The sequence below is a fragment of the Elephas maximus genome, chromosome 1 (assembly GCF_024166365.1).
Source record: "Elephas maximus indicus isolate mEleMax1 chromosome 1, mEleMax1 primary haplotype, whole genome shotgun sequence".
Classification (NCBI taxonomy): domain Eukaryota; kingdom Metazoa; phylum Chordata; class Mammalia; order Proboscidea; family Elephantidae; genus Elephas; species Elephas maximus.
In genome coordinates this window covers 195,432,043-195,450,839 of record NC_064819.1, presented here as the reverse complement: position 1 = coordinate 195,450,839, position 18,797 = coordinate 195,432,043, and the positions used below count along the sequence as shown (strand labels likewise).

Sequence of the window (18,797 nt, the reverse complement as noted above, 5' to 3'; positions counted from 1 at the left end):
TGAGGAGGGTAAAACTTGGGTTTAAGTGTTCTCAGTTCACATAGCTTTGGAGTGGCAACAACTTGAATGGAGACCCACCTGGCTCCCCATCCTGTGCTTTCTGCCCAATAGCATGCTGGAACATGCCCGGTATCATAACACAACGGTATTGCATGTTGGGTAATCTGGAAGGCTGCCCTAAAACCACCTCCAACCTTGCTCAACTTTTAACTCAACTGAAATAGAAGCCCTGGCTCTTTTGAACTATCACCAGGGATGCTGGTGACACATCAAAAGCTTATAAAATTCAGCTCGTAACAGTTATACAGTATTTCTCATACCATACCATATTTGTCTCTTTAGAAATGTTGTATCAAATATTAAGAAGGAGAAAAGATAGTTTCTTGTCTCTGCTGTCTCTCAAACAGGTACAGAATTAAAAAAAAAAAAAGGCTTCTAGAAGGAAAAATAAAATCCACAGAAAAACCCAACAACACTCACTTCAAAACTGCTCATTTGTTCATCATCAGGTTTTATTTCAGATGGGCATTCCAAGCTATGTAACTTGTACTAAAAGTGCTGTGGCATGCTGTCTATAATCTGCATGATGTACTAAAGTAATAAAATTGGCCTGCATGATGCACTCAAGTAATAGAATTGTTGTTTAGTAATTTGTCTTGGGATCAGGGTCTATTGACTCGCAAACTTAACCATCTCTGCATTCTCTATAACTTAACTGAGACATGTTTGAGCAATGAATATTTGGTATATCATTTTGAGAAAGATACAGCCATTACTGGATCATGTGATAAACAGATCAGATTAAGAAAAGGAACACATGGTACTACAAATCATTGGAAAATCAGTGATGAAAGCATGTTTTTTACCATCAACAGTTGTGGCAGAATGCAAAGACACTGTAATTGAAAGGTGTATTGAGCTAATGAACAGCAGATGTTGGGAAGACAAATACAGATTTCACAGTCACTCCCATCAATTCAGCAATTCTTAATTGCGTAATTAGCACCTGAGTCCTTGTTGAAATGTCCTAGAGGCCAAAGAAAATACTCTGATACATCATAGTATTCTCTGATTTACAAATTCTATTACAGGCCTTTTAGGCTTTTTTTTTTTTTTTTTTTAATTCACAGTGTGATTAAATTAGAAAACACAAGTGACACACTTGTTACAAAGAGGATATTTTAATTTTTTTTTTTTCCAGCAGCTCAGCAAGCAATAACAGGGAGGATATTCAGAATGCCAGAAAAAGTCTGTGAATTAGATTTCAAAGGTTAAACAGTAAAATCTTTTAAATGGCTCAGTGAAACTGATTAAATTTATCGTCAAAATAATATGGTTGATTCCATGGCTGGGGCAAGAAAATTAAGGAAGTGCTCACACACACACACACACACACACACACACACACACACACACACACACACACACACACACACACACACACACACACACACACACACACACACACACACACACACACACACACACACACACACACACACACACACACACACACACACACACACACACACACACACACACACACACACACACACACACACACACACACACACACACACACACACACACACACACACACACACTCGCATGTACGATTATGGGGCATAAATAAAGGAAACAGAAGCTGGTTTGCACTATCTCCCACTTTGGTAATCTAAGTATTCAATTAAGCAAACAATTAAGTATCCAAATAAATAAGAATAGCAATATTTTTGAATAAAATAAGAATCTATCTCAATGATGGAGATAGAGGATAGAGCTCTTCCTTAGAGTACAATGATGACTGATAAATATGGAAAGAGTGCTGAAGTTGGAACATTATATTTTGCCTCCATCATAGTAAAGATAGGTTTGAACAAAAATAACTGGTGGATGCTAAATACAGGTAGTCCCCAACTTATAACAGGCTCTGCTCTGACGTCTGTTGTCACCTCACTTTTTTTTTTTTTTTAGTTTTCATTATTATTGCCTTTTATTATCAGTATCTTCATAAATCCAATCTTTATTTATCTTTGGGGGTTGGAAACATTCCACACAAACTTACATATATATTTTAATCCATACATACATAAAAAAATACACAAATCATAAAATTTACTCCGATGATGAGGAAGGGCTGGAAGACTGGCGTTTTGTCGGTTGCAGTCATAACTCCACTTGTGGGAGGTTCTGGACCATCTGGATTATCCCTGGGAATGCAGGGTAGCATTTCTAGTCGGAAAATTAGTGAGAGTTGTCTGCATGGTGCTTTTCTTTTTTTCTTTGTATATTTTGCAGTAACATTTCACTGCTCCCCGAATACACTGGAAACCCTGGTGGCATAGTGGGTAAGTACTACAGCTGCTAACCAAAAGGTCTGTAGTTCGAATCCACCAGATGCTCCTTGGAAACTCTATGGGGCAGTTCTACTCTGTCCTATACGGTTGCTATGAGTTGGAATAAACTCGATGGCAGTGGGTTTTCTAGTGGGTTTCAAATATATTGACTTCAGCAAAGTGATCAGCATTTGGGTCCATGTTTCAAGCATCTGAAGGTGTTGATTTAGCACAGAAAACTAAATCTATGTGGCAGTGTTTTGAGCACTAAATCATAAAACTGAACATCTGTGAGAGGAGGTCTGAGAATAACAGCAAATTACAAGCTGCAACATTGCACATAATACATATTACTAGCAATGAGATGTACCAAAAAAAAAAAAAAAAAGTCATAAGTGAGGCTTGTTGTAACTTGAATACATCCTAAGTTAGGGAGTACCTGTACAGGGGTCAGAGAGTGTGAGTTTGAAGAGCAGAAGGTTCACCTGGATTTGAAGTGTCTCACCACAGATTGCTTATTAGTTGCAAGGGTTAAAATGGTAATCACATAGGGGAGAAACCAGGCAACACGTGGACCAGGTGATCAAAATTAACATCAACAAGTGGCAGTCAGTATTGTGTCCCCTGAAAAAAACACAACATTATTTTTGTAACATTTTGGCCAGGGAAACATTACTTGAATCTAATTATGAGCAAACAGTAGACAAAAATTCAAGCACATTCTATGAAAATAACTCGTCTATATCCTTCAAAATATTAATGCCATTGGCTGAGGAACTGTTCCAGATATTGGAAGAGTACAGAGACATGACAACTTACTACAATGCATTAGCCTAAACTGGTCCCATACTGGAGACGGAAAAAATGCTATATAAGACTTCATGGGAAAATTGTCAGAATTGCAGTAAGGACTGTAGATTTGATAAAACTGTTACATCAGTGTTAAATTTTCTAAATTTGATAACTGGGGTTAAAAAAAAATATGAAAGAGAAAATCCTTGTTCTTAGGGAATACGTACGGAAGTATTGGGGTAAAGAGGAATGTGTAAACAACCTATTTTAAAATGCTTCTGAAAAATAAATCATTCACATATATGTACATATATGTAAATATATGAGAGAGAGAATGATAAATTAAATGTAGCAAAATGTTTAAAAATGATGAATATATGTAAAAGGTATATATGAAAATCCCAAATTTTTCTTGTAACTTTTCTGTAAATTTGAAGCTATTTTAAAATGAAAAGTTTAGACAAAAAAGAATATATAAGACATATATTATTCTATTCCAATCATACATAGCATTTTCTACCAGATTACCTTATATAGATATACCCCTAGATCTACAGACACCTGCACCAAAATTAGCAGAGAACTGAATTACTTTACTGATATATATCAAATCAGCAAACTTTTTAATCATAGCTTTATTTTCCTTGCTCATGGTTTGATTTTTTTAATATAAGTGTCTTTGAGCAAAGTTCCACCAGTGTTCATTCTAATTCCAATTATTTTAGTAACTAATGCTGCAAGTTATGTCCTTTAACTGGTTTCAATTAATTAAGAAATGGATAGTACTGGAAAGCTGAGCCATACTTCTAGTTAAGGCCCCCAGTTTAATGAACTAAGTGCATCTGAAATGTGGTCCAACTTTCCAGTATGATTTATCAATAGACAAAAATAAAGTCATTATTAGAAAAAAATTTGGTATCAACCACTGCATTTACCTGTTCTTTTATCTGCTGATTATTCAGAGTACAAAGCAAGATTATCTGTTGTTAGGTGCTTTTGAGTCAATTCTGACTCATAGCCAACCTATGTACAACAGAAAGAAACATTGTCTGGTCCTGCACCATCCTCACAATCATTGTTATGCTTGAGCCCATCATTGCAGCCACTGTGTCAATTCGTCTCTTTTTCGCTGACCCTCTACTAACCATGATGTCCTTCTCCAGGGACTGGTCCCTCCCGATAAAATGTCAAAGAACGTGAAACGATGTCTTAGCATGCGAGACATCTTTGCTTTTGAACACTTCAAAGGGATCTTTAAAGAGTGAAAACTTTTTTTTTAACTACCGAGTAAAGCAAGACAATAATTGTTCTATTAATGACTTCAGGGGAGAGAGATGTGGCAGTATGCTTCCATTTAAGCCTTGGGAACCCTATGGGCCAGTTCTACTCTGTCCTACGAGGTTGGTATGAGTCGGAATCAACTCGATGGCAACCAGTTTGGTTTTGATTTAATGATTTCAGGGTTTAATATATTCTTAAATATCCCAAACTGAATTCTGTGCTATATTCTTGGACTTGCTCAAAGACATTTCCGCAATATGCACTATTCATAAACCTTAGAGTTTCTTATTGCTACACCTGATGGTCAGACAATTTCTGGTGATGGTGCATCAGATTGTATCTCTTTATTCTGCCCATGTGAACCTGTTCATCATTCCCTAAACATGACAGGTTCATTTTACAACTCCGTGCCTTTGTACATGCTATTACCTGCAAGGAAGGATCTTTATCCTTTCTGTCTGGCCAACTTCTCTCATCCTTCAAGTTTCACGTCAGATGTTGAACTCCCCCAAGCATAGTGGGCAGCACCCTTTCCTGGGCTCCCACAGCAACTCTTACATTTTTGTGGTATTGTCATGTATTCTGGGTGCATGCCTGCCTGACACACTAGACTATGAAATCCTTCAGAACAGGCAACATATCTTGTACATCTTTTTATCTGACCCAGCATGTGGAATGTACATCATGTAAAGCAAGTGTTCATGAATGCAGAATAAAAGTGTGGAAAAGTGAAGAAAAAAACAGCAAATGGATGAATAACAATGGAATGAAACTGGAGGAGTGGCGGAGAAAGGAGGTAGAAATTTTTAGGAGATAGGAGGTAGGAATTTTACGCATCTGAAATCTACAGAATATTTATATACATGTATGTACTATCTGTCACTTTCTTGGATAGAAGCTCTCTTGGGTTCTAAAAAAGGGTTTCTTAGACCAAAAAAAACCTGAGACTCCTGTGTTACCAAATGTCCCTGTCAGCTGGGTCTGGGGGGGAAGGTCTTCTCCTGAAAGAAAACACCCTTCTTGTACAGCTACTCACTTTTGGTCTATGACAATCCTTTGTTTTTACACGTTTTTTTTATGACCCAGACCAGCTCTCTCTGGCTTTTATCACTTATCACCCACTACCCTGAATCCTTTAACTAAGAATTGCCTGGCCATGCTCTATATGAAACCCTGCAATTCTCACTCACCTAGTTTTACACCATCTGAGGATGACACTAATTTGGAAGATTTATCTTACTTCCATTAATGAGGGGACCTTGTATCTTCACCAACACCTGGCTTGGCCTGGTCTCTCCTTTCTCCTACTTAAAATAAGGAAGAACTCCAATGACTCAGAAGCTTCCTTCTAGCTTCTAAAGTTTTGTGATTCTGATACTACTAATGATAATGACAAGTGACAAGTTATACTGATTAACCAGGTTATCTAGTGGGTTGCCAGCTGAGATCACTAGTCTGTACCACGGGTTAGTGACACAATTGCTAATGATTTAATAACTCAAGGTGACCTTTGTAGTGGCTAAACCGAGAGAAGCCACACAATCCTAGTGAGCCACCTGGCACAAGCAGACAGCCATTCAGAAACAAACAGTGTGCCAGGCTTTCTTGCGGATGACTGGACCTCTGAAATGTCCTTGAGTAAAAGTGGCAGGCAGAGCTAAAATACTGTAAATAGCTCCTATGTCTCCTAGTCTTAGCTTTTGCTGATATAAAAATAGATGAACAGTGTGGATTAGGTCTTTTATGAACCACAAACTGGAAATGCCAAAACACAAGCTTCCTCTGAAGAGAAGAGGTAGGAGTTTGTCATCCGCCTGGGTGAGGGAGGCAGGAGGATAACTGATATCCCCGTTATTATAGCCAGGCAGTGATATCATGCTGGCAATTTAAGCTATATAGGAAAGAAGTGTTTTTTAATTTCTGAGTAAGTCCTGGGTCATATTTAAACAATGCCAAGCATCCAAATAAGAAAAGAGAATTCTATTTGTAAACAAATGGAAAAATGAATAAACGCCTATTGCCCTGATGTTTGACGGCAGTGGGTATACAGGTAAAACAGCTATGTATTTGGCTGCATGTTATACATTCTCACAGATCATTCTTGACATTACATGGATGTGGCCTCTGGATTTGTCAAAGGTGAAACACTGACAGGGTATTAGGAGCTGTGTGAGGAAGGAAGGTGAATGGGTTGTCTGTGAGCTGGGATGTTATGAAGTTTTCCCAAGCTTGCTAGCACAAGTCACTGCAGTGACTTGTCCTGCCAATTATACAGTTTGTGCGTGAGAGGTTCCTGGCTATATGATGCCTCCGAGACAATATTCTTAGTCATGGAAATAGCCTCAGCATTGCAAAAATGTGTGATACACTCTGTTCCACACTATAGTTAGTGGCTTCTATTCCTTTTTCAGTCATGTTAAAGTCTCAAGAGATTTCTTTTGGCCCCATAAAGTGTGTGATCTCATTCAAAGACAATTTCTGGCTTGTCTCTGTCTCCCTTGCACAAAATGTACTCGGGCTCATTTTGTAAGTTCTGGTGGAGAATAGAATATCAAAATCTGCCGAGTATGTTGAATTATCACTCTAAAGGAAACATTATTACTGCAGGTTTTTACATCACGTAAATATTGAAAATGTTAATATATTCTGCCATACGTATCTATTTCATTAGCTTTATTCTTTCTCCATAATCTTAAAAATGGTAAATAAGTTCAAGGTTTTCCCTCCATCTTTGATAATTTATGCCACTGATTTCAAAGAGGTTTCTGCATGGCACAAATGGTTTGAACTCAACTGCTAACCTAAAGGTTGGTATTCAAACCCACCCACAAGCACCACAAAAGAAGGCCTAGCTTTTTACTTCCATAAATATTGTTGTTGTCATATGCCCTGGAGTCAATTCCAACTCATTGTGACCCATATGACACAGTAAAACCACCTCATAGGGTTTCCTGTGTTATAATCTTTACTGAAGCAGATCACCAGGTCTTTTCTCTGGTGGGGTCACTGCATGGTTCAAACCACAAACCTTTTGGTTAGCAACCAAGTACTTAATCATTGAGTCACCAGGGCTCCTTCTGTAAAGATTACAGCCAAGGAAATCCTATGGAGCAGTTCTTCTCTGTATCAAACGGGGTTTCCGTGAGTTGGAATTGACTCAATGGTAACGCGTACAGATGATTTTGAACAGGGGTCTGATAATACCGCTTTGTTAATTTTCATTTACCTTGCAGGGAATTGCTAGTTAACTGATAACTTTTTAACCCTAATAATTAACTTTAAGTGATTTTTTTTTTTTGATGGTCATTTTTTTTTTTTATTAAGCTTCAAGTGAACGTTTACCATTCCAATCAGTCTGTCACATGTAGGTTTACATACATCTTACTCCCTTCTCCCACTTGCTCTCCCCCTATTGAGTCAGCCCTTACAGTCTCTCGTTTCGTGCCGATTTTGCCATCTTCCCTCTCTCTCTATCTTCCCATCCCCCCTCCAGTCAAGAGTTGCCAACACACTCTCCCGTGTCCACCTGATTTAATTAGCTCACTCTTCATCAGCATCTCTCTTCCCCCCACTGACCAGTCCTTTTCATGCCTGATGATTTGTCTTCGGGGATGGTTCCTGTCCTGTGCCATCAGAAGTTCTGGGGAGCTTTGTCTCTGGGATTCCTCTAGTCACAATCATACCATTAGGTATGGTCTTTTCATGAGAATTTGGGGTCTGTATCCCATTGGTCTCCTGCTCCCTCAGGAGTTGTCTGTTGTGCTCCCTGACAGGGCAGACATCGATTGTGGCCGGGCACCAACTAGTTCTTCTGGTCTCAGGATAATGTAGGTCTCTGGTTCATGTGGCCCTTTCTGTCTCTTGGGTTCTTAGCTGTCGTGTGACCTTGGTGTTCTTCCTTTGCCTTTGCTCCAGGTGGGTTGAGACCAATTGATGTATCTTAGATGGCCGCTTGTTGGCATTTAGGACCCCAGGCGCCACAATTCAAAGTGGGATGCAGAGTGTTTTCATAATAGAATTATTTTGCCCATTGACTTAGAAGTCCCCTCAAACCAAGTTCCCCAGAAGTGATTTTTTTTTAGTATTTGAAAAACACTACAATTAAAACTAAGGCAAAAATCTTGTACAAAATCCATGTAGTAGAATGTGATTTTTGAAATAAGGCATATCTAGCTTTGAATCCTAATTTTCTTATAACTAGCTCTGTGCAGTGTGGAAAATTACTCTATAAAATATTGTTTCCTTATCTTTGAAATAGGAAAATACTTTTTATAGGAATCTGCTTTTTGAAGATTAAATGTGATAACACTTATAAAGCTCCTAGCACAGTAATATATAAAATAAAACCAAAACCAGACCCATTGCCATCAACTTGATTCTGACTTATAGTGACCCTATAGAACAGTAGAACTGCCCCATTGGGTTTCCAAGGGAGCAGGCTGCTGCATTTTTCTCCCATGGAGCACCTGGTGGGTTTGAACCGCCGACCTTGTGGTTAGCAGCCAAGTGCTTAACCACTGTACCACCAGGGTTCCTATACACAAATTTGCTATTAGTAAATGTAAGTTCCCCATCTACTCCTCCCTTCTTTTTTTCAGTAGCCTTGTTTTTTTTTTTTTGTTGTTGTTGTTTTGTTAGCTCCCTGTGAGTAGGACCTCCAGCTCATGGCAACCCCATGTGTCACAGAGTGGAACTGCTCCACAGGGTTTTCTTGGCTGTAATATTTATGGAAACAGACCACCAGGCCTATTCTTCTATGGTACTAGTGGATGGGCTCAAACTACCAGTCCTAGGCTCTGATAAAAAAAAACATTCCCTATATCCTAGCGAAATAAGAGCCTTTACACAAACAGATATATGCACACCCATGTTCACTGCAGCACTGTTTACAATAGCAAAAAGAAGGAAGCAACCAAGGTGGCCATCAACGGGTGAATGGATAAATAAATTATGGTATATTCACACAATGGAATACTACTCGTCGATAAAAAACAATGATGAATCCATGAAACATTTCATAACTTGGAGGAATCTGGAAGGCATTATGCTGAGTGAAATTAGTCAGCTGCAAAAGGACAAATATTGTATAAGACGACTATTATAAGAATTCGAGAAATAGTTTAAACAGAGAAGAGAATATTCTTTGATGGTTATGACAGGGGGAGGGAGGGGGGTATTCACTAATTAGATAGTAGATAGGAATTATTTTAGGTGAAGGGAAAAACAACACACAATACAGAAGAGGTCAGCACAACTGGGCTATACTAAAAGCAAAGAAGTTTCCTGAATAAACTAAATGCTTCGAAGGCCAGCGTAGCACGGGCAGGGGGATGGGGACCATGGTTTCAGGGGACATCTAAGTCAATTGGCATAATAAAATCTATTAAGAAAACATTCTGCATCCCACTTTGGAGACTGGCGTCTAGGACCTTAAACATTAGCAAGCAGCCATCTAAGATGCATCAATTAGTCTCAACCCACCTGGACCAAAGGAGAATGAAAAACATCAAAGACACAAGGTAATTATGAGCCCAAGAGGCAGAAAGGGCCACATAAACCAGAGACTACATTAGTCTGAGACCAGAAGAACTAGATGGTGCCCGGCTACAACCAATGACTGCCCTGACAGGGAACACAATAGAGAACCCCTAAGGGAGCAGGAGAGTAGTGGGATGCAGACCCCAAGTTCTCATAAAAAGACCAGACTTAATGGTCTGACTGAGAGTAGAATGACTCTGGAGGTCATGGTCCCCAGACCTTCTGTTAGCCCAAGACAGGAACCATACCCAAAGCCAACTCTTCAGACAGCGATTGGACTGGACTATGGGATAGATAATGATACTGGTGAAGAATGAGCTTCTTGGATCAAGTAGACACATGAGACTATATTGGCATCTCCTGTCTGAAGGAGAGCTGAGAGGGTAGAGAGGGTCAGAAGCTGGCCGAATGGACACGAAAGAGTGTGAAGGGAAAGAGTGTACTGTCTCATTAGGGGGAGAGCAGCTAGGAGTATATAGCAAGGTGTTTATAAATTTTTGTATGAGAGTCCAACTTGATTTGTAAACTTTCACTTAAAGCACAATAAAAATTAAAAAAAAGAAAAAGATTCGGGTGCAGCATTGGGGGATGTGATTTTTAAATAAAGAGATTGGAATGCTAAAAAAATTCCCTCAGCCTCTTTTTATTTCTACATCAGGTAGAACTATAACTGGTTCTAGGCTTTACTCATTATTTGTGCAGTTCCAAATGCCTCACAAAACAATCTGATTTGGAACAGAAAGCCAAGCAGTTCAGCCTGGAGACACCATTTTGGGAAACCATTTTGTCTAGATCTTGTCCTGCACCAGTTCACAAGTGGAAATGAAACTTTGGGATTTTCATATTATTGTGTAGCTGTATAATATATATATTATATATATATAATTATATATATGTATAAATATATATATATATATAATATATATAATAAGATGAATGATGGTGAGTTAGAGTCTCTTTACTCAGCAACTTTCCTTGAAAATTTGGTGCTGTTCTGGTTTCTGCCTAAGAACTCAGAAAAGCCGGTTCCTTATTACCTAACTCCCTTATTAAGTGAGAATCTCTTTCAAAAGCTATTCATTCAGACTTCCTTATAATGTATTCTTTGTAAAAAATTTCTCTCAATCCAGCTTTGACCTAGAGATGATAAAATTTGCAGGGTATTTTGGTTGTCTGAACAGATATACCCGGCTCTACAGAGAAACTTTTGCAGTGACTATTTGCATAGTACTTGGAGACAGCAGCAGGAAGAATTGTTGTTAGTTACCATGTAGTCAATTCAAATTTATGGCAACCCCATGTGTGCTGAGTAGAACTACTCCATTAGATCTTCCAGGCTGGGACCCTTCGGAAGCATATTGCCAGGCTTGTCTTCTGAGGTCACGCTTGGTGGGTTTGAACTGTGAACTCTTAAGCCAGAAGTCAAGCGCTTAACAGTTTGCACTACCCAAGAACTCCTAGTAGGAGACAGACAATGCTGTGCTGCTACCACTACTCTCAGTATAAGCCACAGGCCCACTTGATGGGGTAGTTCATCAAGCACAGTCAAGAAGCAACAGCTCCCTCTCAGATTTCAAAATTAAGCTCCCCAACTTTCTGGTTGCCTCCTGAGGACCAGGGGGAATTCAGACTCTACTCTAGGCTTCATTCTCTAAAATATACCTACATTCATTGAATGACCATGGAAAATAAAAGTCCATGAATCAAAAATATGTGTATGTGATATGAAACATATATGGAAACATGGTCATTTCCCAGTTTTCTGTCAAATCATATCTAACATGTGCCCAAGGGAAAAGACATGCTAACTGTCAGGGTATTAATGTATATTTAATTTGATAAGGATAAAGGATGAAAAAGATACAAAGTTGCTTTCCTTGGAGTGATGTATCTTTAAACTTTTTTAAAAATGTGAACATTACATGTAAGAAAGGTTAAGTAAGGGAACTGAAGCAACACTAGTTTGCTTCAAATCACAGGCCCATTTAATGTGGTAATAATAATACAGACAAGCAGGGACCACATTATGGAGAACTTTTGTTAATGACACTGCACATTATCTTCGATGAAATGGAGAGACTATGGAGACCCAACTAAATGTCACACTGTAGGCCTGAAGACATAGTCCACTACTATTCCAATAAGAAACAATCAGTGTTATATAAGTTCCTAAAATTTTTACTATACCAAACAAAAAACCAAATCCGTTGCCCTGGAGTCAATTCTGACTTACAGCGACCCTACAGGACAGAGTAGAATTCCCCACAGGGTTTCCAAGAAGTGGCTGGTCAATTTGAACAGCTGACCTTTTGGTTAGCAACTGTAGCTCTTAACCAGTGTGCCAGTTATTACATACAATATATAAAATCTTACTGGTGAAACCTAGTTCATGTTCCTGTACTGTAGATGCAAAGGAGTTTGTAAACATGAGTTTCTGGCTTCTACCTTGGGAAAGCAGGACCCATAATGTAGGAAACTGTAAAAATAAAGGAAGGTTTTTTTTTTTTTTTTTTTTAATTCAAAGATGTTAGCCAACCACAAAAAAAGAATGTTGATTTAGTAGCAAAAATAGGACAACTGTTGAGACTGTGTTGGCTCCTCCTGTCTGGAGGGGAGATGGGAGGGTAGAGGGTTAGAAACTGGCAAAACCGTCACAAAGGAGAGACTGGAGGGAGGGAGCGGGCTGACTTATTAGGGGGAGAGTAAATGGGAGTGTGTAGTAAGGTGTATATAAGTTTATGCGCGACAGACTGACTTGATTTGTAAGCTTTCACTTAAAGCACAATAAAAATCATTTAAAAAAAAAGGACAACTGGATTTCAGAGCAAGGGAAAATTTCAATCATACATATTCAAATTTATTTATTAAACTAACATTTATGAAGTGTCTTGTGCCATGAATACTAGATAAAAAGATTAGCCCTGTCTTCTAAGGGCTAATAGTCCAAAGCTGACAATTTTTAAAATAAGTATGTATAATAATAAAAGTAGGCAGGCTGGCTATATGGGAGAACATAGAAGACATAAATCTGTCTAAAGATGAGGTAAAAAAACCCTGGTGGTACAGTGGTTAAGCACTCAGTTGCTAACTGAAAGGTTGGTGGTTCAAACCCATGAGCCACTCCACAGGACAAAGATGCGGCAATCTACTTCCGTAAAGATTACAATCTTGGAAACCTAATGAGGGTAGTTCTACTCTGCCCTGTAGAGTTGCTATGAGTAGGAATTGACTGAACAACAAAGGGTTTAAGGAGGTCAAGGAATATATTAATAATGTAGTCATTTAATGAGCATGTTTTTAGCAACTATTATGTACAACACTTCTTCCCTAGGTGGGGCAAATGGTTTGTGCTTGGCTATTAACCTAAGGGTTGGCAGTTCAGATCCACCTAGCAGTGCTATGGAAGAAAGATGTGGCAATCTGCTTCTGTTAAGGTGACAGCCAAGAAGACCTTACGGAGCAGTTCTACTCTGTAACATATGGGGTCACCATAAGCTGGAACTGACTTGATGGCAACAGGTTTGGTTTTGGTTTTGTTATACCAGAAATTTCTAAGTATTTGATAATACAAAGACATATTAGCTACTTCTACTCAGGACTTCATATTATAATAGTAAACAGTAAGTAAGTAAATTATCATAATTGGTGTTATAAGTATAATTGTAAAAGTAGACATTAGAAATAGTTGTAGCACAGAAAAACCATAAAATCCACATTGCTTAGCGTGGCTACAAGAATCTCAACCATAGGGCCTCTGTATGTCTCTCTAGACTCATTTCTGCTATACTATGTAATCCATGCTTCAATCTAACTGAAATTCTTGCAGTTCCTCTAAAATGTCTACTGTCTGCCACTGAAACTTGACCATCTCTCTTCTGAAATCAAAAGATATTAAATATTTCCATAAAACTTTTTGAAGAAAGGCACGCTAGAACTGTCTTTGCCTGTCTATCTTTCTGTCTGACTTTTTTCTTTCCTTTATTTTTGAAAAAATCTTATACTCGCTTATGTAATTTTCTCATAACGACATGATAAAATTTACTATTTTATTTGCTCAGCATCCCCTTTGTATCTCGGATCACCTGAGATCATCTTACTTCTTCTGAAGTATGTCTTTAAATGCTCCTTTATACAGGGCTTTAGCCAATAAACACAGCTTTTTACTTGCAAATATATTTGTTTTTCCTCATTTTGATTTTAATTTTTAGTTTTATTAAATATGTGATTCTAAGTTGAAATTTATTTTCTCTCAACAATTTCAGGATATCATTCCACTCTCTTCTAACTTTCCTTATTGGTGTTGAGAAGTCTGCTGTAGTCATAATTGTTCCTGTTTTTCCTCTCTAATGGGATAACAGTGGGTCTCTAACCCATTTCTCTTTCCACTGGGACATGTGAAGCAAGCTTGATCCTGAGCAGAACTCCTTGCAAACAACGGCTGGTAGAATTTACTAGCTAAGATGGTCATGCATAGGTTTCTATGTGTTGATTACAGATCTAGGGATGCTCTAGCAGAGTGTATCCATTCTGCCCAGATTTGTCATTGTAAATAAATCTGCAATTTATGTACTATGGTTGCACTACAGAATGGTAGGTTTTTACAGTGTCTCCTTTGTGCTGACTTGGTCCATGCTCAGCTGTCAAGTCTCTGAAACCAAATGTAACCCAGTGAGGCAAAAGGATTCCAAAAATGGGATCTGACAGTTTGAGGCCTCTTGGGTACTGATGATGCATAAACTTGGATGCTTTGCATGAGTCTTTTTGACAATTTGAGCCTTTATGATCACACGTTGGTGTGTGTCCTTTCTCTCTGGCTAATTTTAAGAGGTAGTTTTTGGTCTTTCGTGTTATGCAGTTTCACAATCATTTGTGCATGTATGGATTTATTTTTATAAATTGAAATAGAGGTTTTGTTTTTATTTTGTTTTCAGCGGATTCATGTTTTTCAACAATTCTGGAATATCCTCAGACTTTATTTCTTCAAATATTGCCACTCCTCCATTCTCTCAATTGTCTCATTTTTTTTTTCTGGGTCTTTGATTAGATTTAAGTTAGACATTTTTATTCTATTCTGCTTATCTTTTAGCAACTCTTTCATATTTCCTGGAAACCCTGGTGGCAGAGTGGTTAAGTGCTACAGCCGCTAACCTTAAGGTCAGCAGTTCAAATCTGCCAGGCGCTCCTTGGAAACTCTATGGGGCAGTTCTACTCTGTCCTATAGGGTCAATATAAGTCGGAATCGACGGCAACGGGTTTGGTTTTTTGGTTCATATTTTCTATAGCCTGGTCTCTACAATTTTTTTTCAGAGATATATTCCACGCTTCTTGGAAACTCTATATGGGCAGTTCTACTCTGTTCTACAGGGTCACTATGAGTCGGAATCGACTCGACAGCACTGGGTTTTTTTTGGGGGGGCGGTATTCCATTTTATTATTTCTCTTTTCTAATCTGTTTAACTGTTCATTTTGGTTTTATTTTTAGCAAATATATTTTTTATTTCTACTTGTCTTTATTTTCCAAATATTCTTATTCTCGACAGCTTCTTATTGTTTGCTTATTTTTGTGATCGCCTCAGATCATGTTGTTCCTCTGCTTAAAGTCCTCCATTGTATTCTCATCTTGAATAAAAATCCATAAGACCTTATGCATGTGGACCCCCACATCTCTCTTACCTTGTCTCCTGTACTCCCTCCACTTGATTAGCAGTTCCAGCTACCCTGGTCTTTTAGCTGTTCCCAGACCACACCAGGCAGGTTCCTACCACAGGTCTTTGAACTTACTACTGCCTCTGCCTGGAGAACTCATACCTAGATATAAAGAAGAAATATTAACTCAAACCTTCTTCTCTGTGAGGCTTTTCCTATCCATCATATTTAATACTGTAAGCCCTCCCAGGCACACCCTATCCTTCTCCAATGTTTTATTTGTTTCCATGGCATATATCACCTTCTAATTTGCTATATAATTTACTTACTCTTTAAAATTTTCTCTTCCCCTCTCCCACTTCCCCCAACATACATATGTAGGATGGCAGGGATTTCTATCCATTTAGTAAGTATTTCTAATGCTAAACATTGCCTGGTACATAATAGGCATGCAAAAAACATTTATAGGATGAATAAATAAATAAAATAATAAATGTAGTCTGTTAGTTGGGCATGCTGCCAACCAGAATAAAATCTGGGTTCAATAACTAAGGAAGATGGCAATCAGTTGTTTCTACAGAGTAGATACAGATTATTTTCTGCCATCTCTTAAATATTTAGTGGGTAAATCTTTACCAGAGGACAGTTTTAATGGACTGCTACACAGTTTTTTAAACCACACAGAAGGTTGATAATGCAGCACTGTTCTCTGTTGCTGTTTCCCAGATTCTTTTACAGCACACCATACATAGAAAATGGTAATAACTCTAAGGTCACCAAGGTAAACAAATGAGGGTGCTCTTGCTCTCAAGTCACCTAAAGTTCCTCCCACTCCCTGCCTCATATGAGTGAAGAGGGCAATGAGTAGCTCAGCATCATTGGAATCCAATCTCCCCAAACCAGGGCTTTGGAGTCAGAGTCCATTTAGCATGCCACTCTGCCACACTTTCATGTGTGACCTTGTGCAAATTAGTATTTCTCTGAGTCTGCTTCTTTGCCTGTAAAATGGAGACAGTAAAACCCCCACTTCATATGGCTGGTAAAAACACTAAGAAAAGGGATGAGAAAGTCCAAGTGTACGGCAAGTTTTCAACAAATCTGTTTTTTCATTTACCTCTTTGTTGCATTAAAGAGAGTGTCAGTCTCATTTTTACTTATAATTCTATTTTTGTTACATAGAATTTTACCTATGTGGGTAAAATTCAGAGAGTGATATTAAGAATTAGATTAAATTTGAGGGTAAAAGATCACTTCAAGCTAATTTAAACAATGATCCTGAAGGGATTTAACTTTCCAATCAAACATTTTTATAGGTAAAGCTTTAGCAGAACCCTACTAATTTTAGCCTTTAAATCTCTAAAATCTCCAGGTCAGTTAATAGGCAATTACTTTCAGATCTCTGGGGATCCATATTTAAACCACAGAGCGAAAACTTCATTAATCTTACATTCAGATTCAGAACTCCTTTTAAGAAGATAGGTTTAGCCTGTCCCCAGGCCACTCTGAGGCATCAGGTAGGCCCTATCTGGATAAGAAGATAGAATCTTAGAATTTCATAACAGGGTATCAACTCTATTTAACAAAATCGGCTGTCTTCGTGATCACAAATTTGAAGTATAACATAGAAAATACAAGTTGACTATGATCCAACATTTATCAAGTGATTATTTGGAATATCTGACATTGCAAAGTGACTTTCTAGTGAACATGCTTATTTTCCAAATAATCCAATTTCTCTAGTCTGCATCTGCGTCATAAAATGGCCCACAGGGAAACAAAAGCACGGTCATATTTCTATCAGTTTTTAAAATCTTTCTACATGTCATATATATTTTCCAAGATATCTCCACCAGTTGCTATTGATTCAGTCCAGCTCATGGCGGAGCAGAACTGTGTCCCTCAGGGTTGTCAGTGGCTGATTTTTAAAAAGTAGAGAATCAGGCTTCGTTCCCAGGTGCCTCTAGGTGGACTCAAACCTTCAAACTTTCGGTTGGCAGCCAGCATGTTAACTGTGTGCATTAGCCAGGGACTAGTATTATCCTCATTTTACACATGAGAAAACACAAACTTAGAGAGGTTAAGGAATGTACCCAACAGTTATACAACTAGTAGGACGCAGGATTCAAATCCAAGACTTCCAGTTTCAAATTCTAAAAACATTTGAACAATGGCATGAAGTTATTTACCAAAATGGTGCCTAATTTCTCTTATGTAAGGACTAAGGTGAAAATTTCCTCTTTAAATGCAGGATAAGAGAAAGATAGTCACTGTAACCAAAATGATATGCTTTCTTCTATAACATTATGAGAATATAAACCCTCATATTATTCTCTTTGTATTTTATTTGTCAGGAACCTCAAAGTAAAATAAACTGTCCATTGCAATAATTAACTACTGTCAGGTACCTGGTGTCTTCATTTTTTAGGGTTGTTGTAAAAGAAATACCACAAGTGGGTGGCTTTAAAGAGCAGAAATGAAGCTAAAAGTCCAAATTCAGTGCACTGGTTCTAGGGGAAGGCCCTCTCTCTGTGGGCTCTGGGGGAAGATCCTTGTGTCTTCCAGCATTCCTCGGTTCCTTGGCAAACTTCATGTGGCGTGGCATCTGTCTTCTCCATTTGTGCTTACTTGTCTTTATGTCTATATGCTGCTCCTTATAAAACAGAAGTGATTAGGTTTAGGACACACCCTATATAACATGACCTCATTAGCATAACAAAAAACCTATTGCTAAACAGAATTGCATTACAGGGATAGGGGTTAGGATTCCAAAACATTTTGGGGGTGCACAATTTAATAGTAACCAAAAAAACCAAAACCAAACCCGTTGCTGTCAAGTGGATTCCAACTCATAGCAACCCTGTAGGACAGAGTAGAACTGCCCAACCGAGTTTCCAAGGAGTGCCTGGTGCATTCGAACTGCCAGCCTTTTGGTTAGCAGCAGTACCACTTAACCACTACACCACCAGGATTTCCTCAATAATAACATCTGGTAATAAATAGCATTTAACTCTTTTCAAATGTTTTTCCTCTGTTTTTGTGTTTTACTTTTATATTTTTGTTAATGTCTAAAGAGTTTCAAATATTTTTATAAAGTAGGCAAGCTGTGTCTTAAAAATCAACAATGTGCTAGGTATGAGAAAATTGTATAGCCTCAATACTAGTAGCGAATTCAATGTAGTTCAACCAAGATTAATTATATCCCTT

General features: G+C 38.2%; 1 long non-coding RNA gene across 2 annotated transcripts in view; it reads right to left on the bottom strand.

The window, feature by feature from the left end:
• Nucleotides 1-1,590: 1,590 nt before the first annotated feature.
• The window catches only part of LOC126086848 (uncharacterized), a 58,996-nt gene continuing 41,789 nt past the window's right edge, over nucleotides 1,591-18,797 (bottom strand). Inside the window, exons 1-3 of one of the 2 annotated variants that reach the window (XR_007519612.1) lie at nucleotides 17,999-18,634; nucleotides 15,621-15,755; nucleotides 1,591-2,960 (exon numbers count right to left, since the gene is read on the bottom strand). This is a non-coding gene — a long non-coding RNA (uncharacterized LOC126086848). Of the gene's footprint in view, nucleotides 2,961-14,145; nucleotides 15,756-17,998; nucleotides 18,635-18,797 lie in introns of those variants that run through there. The other variant, XR_007519617.1, reaches the window with a different exon arrangement.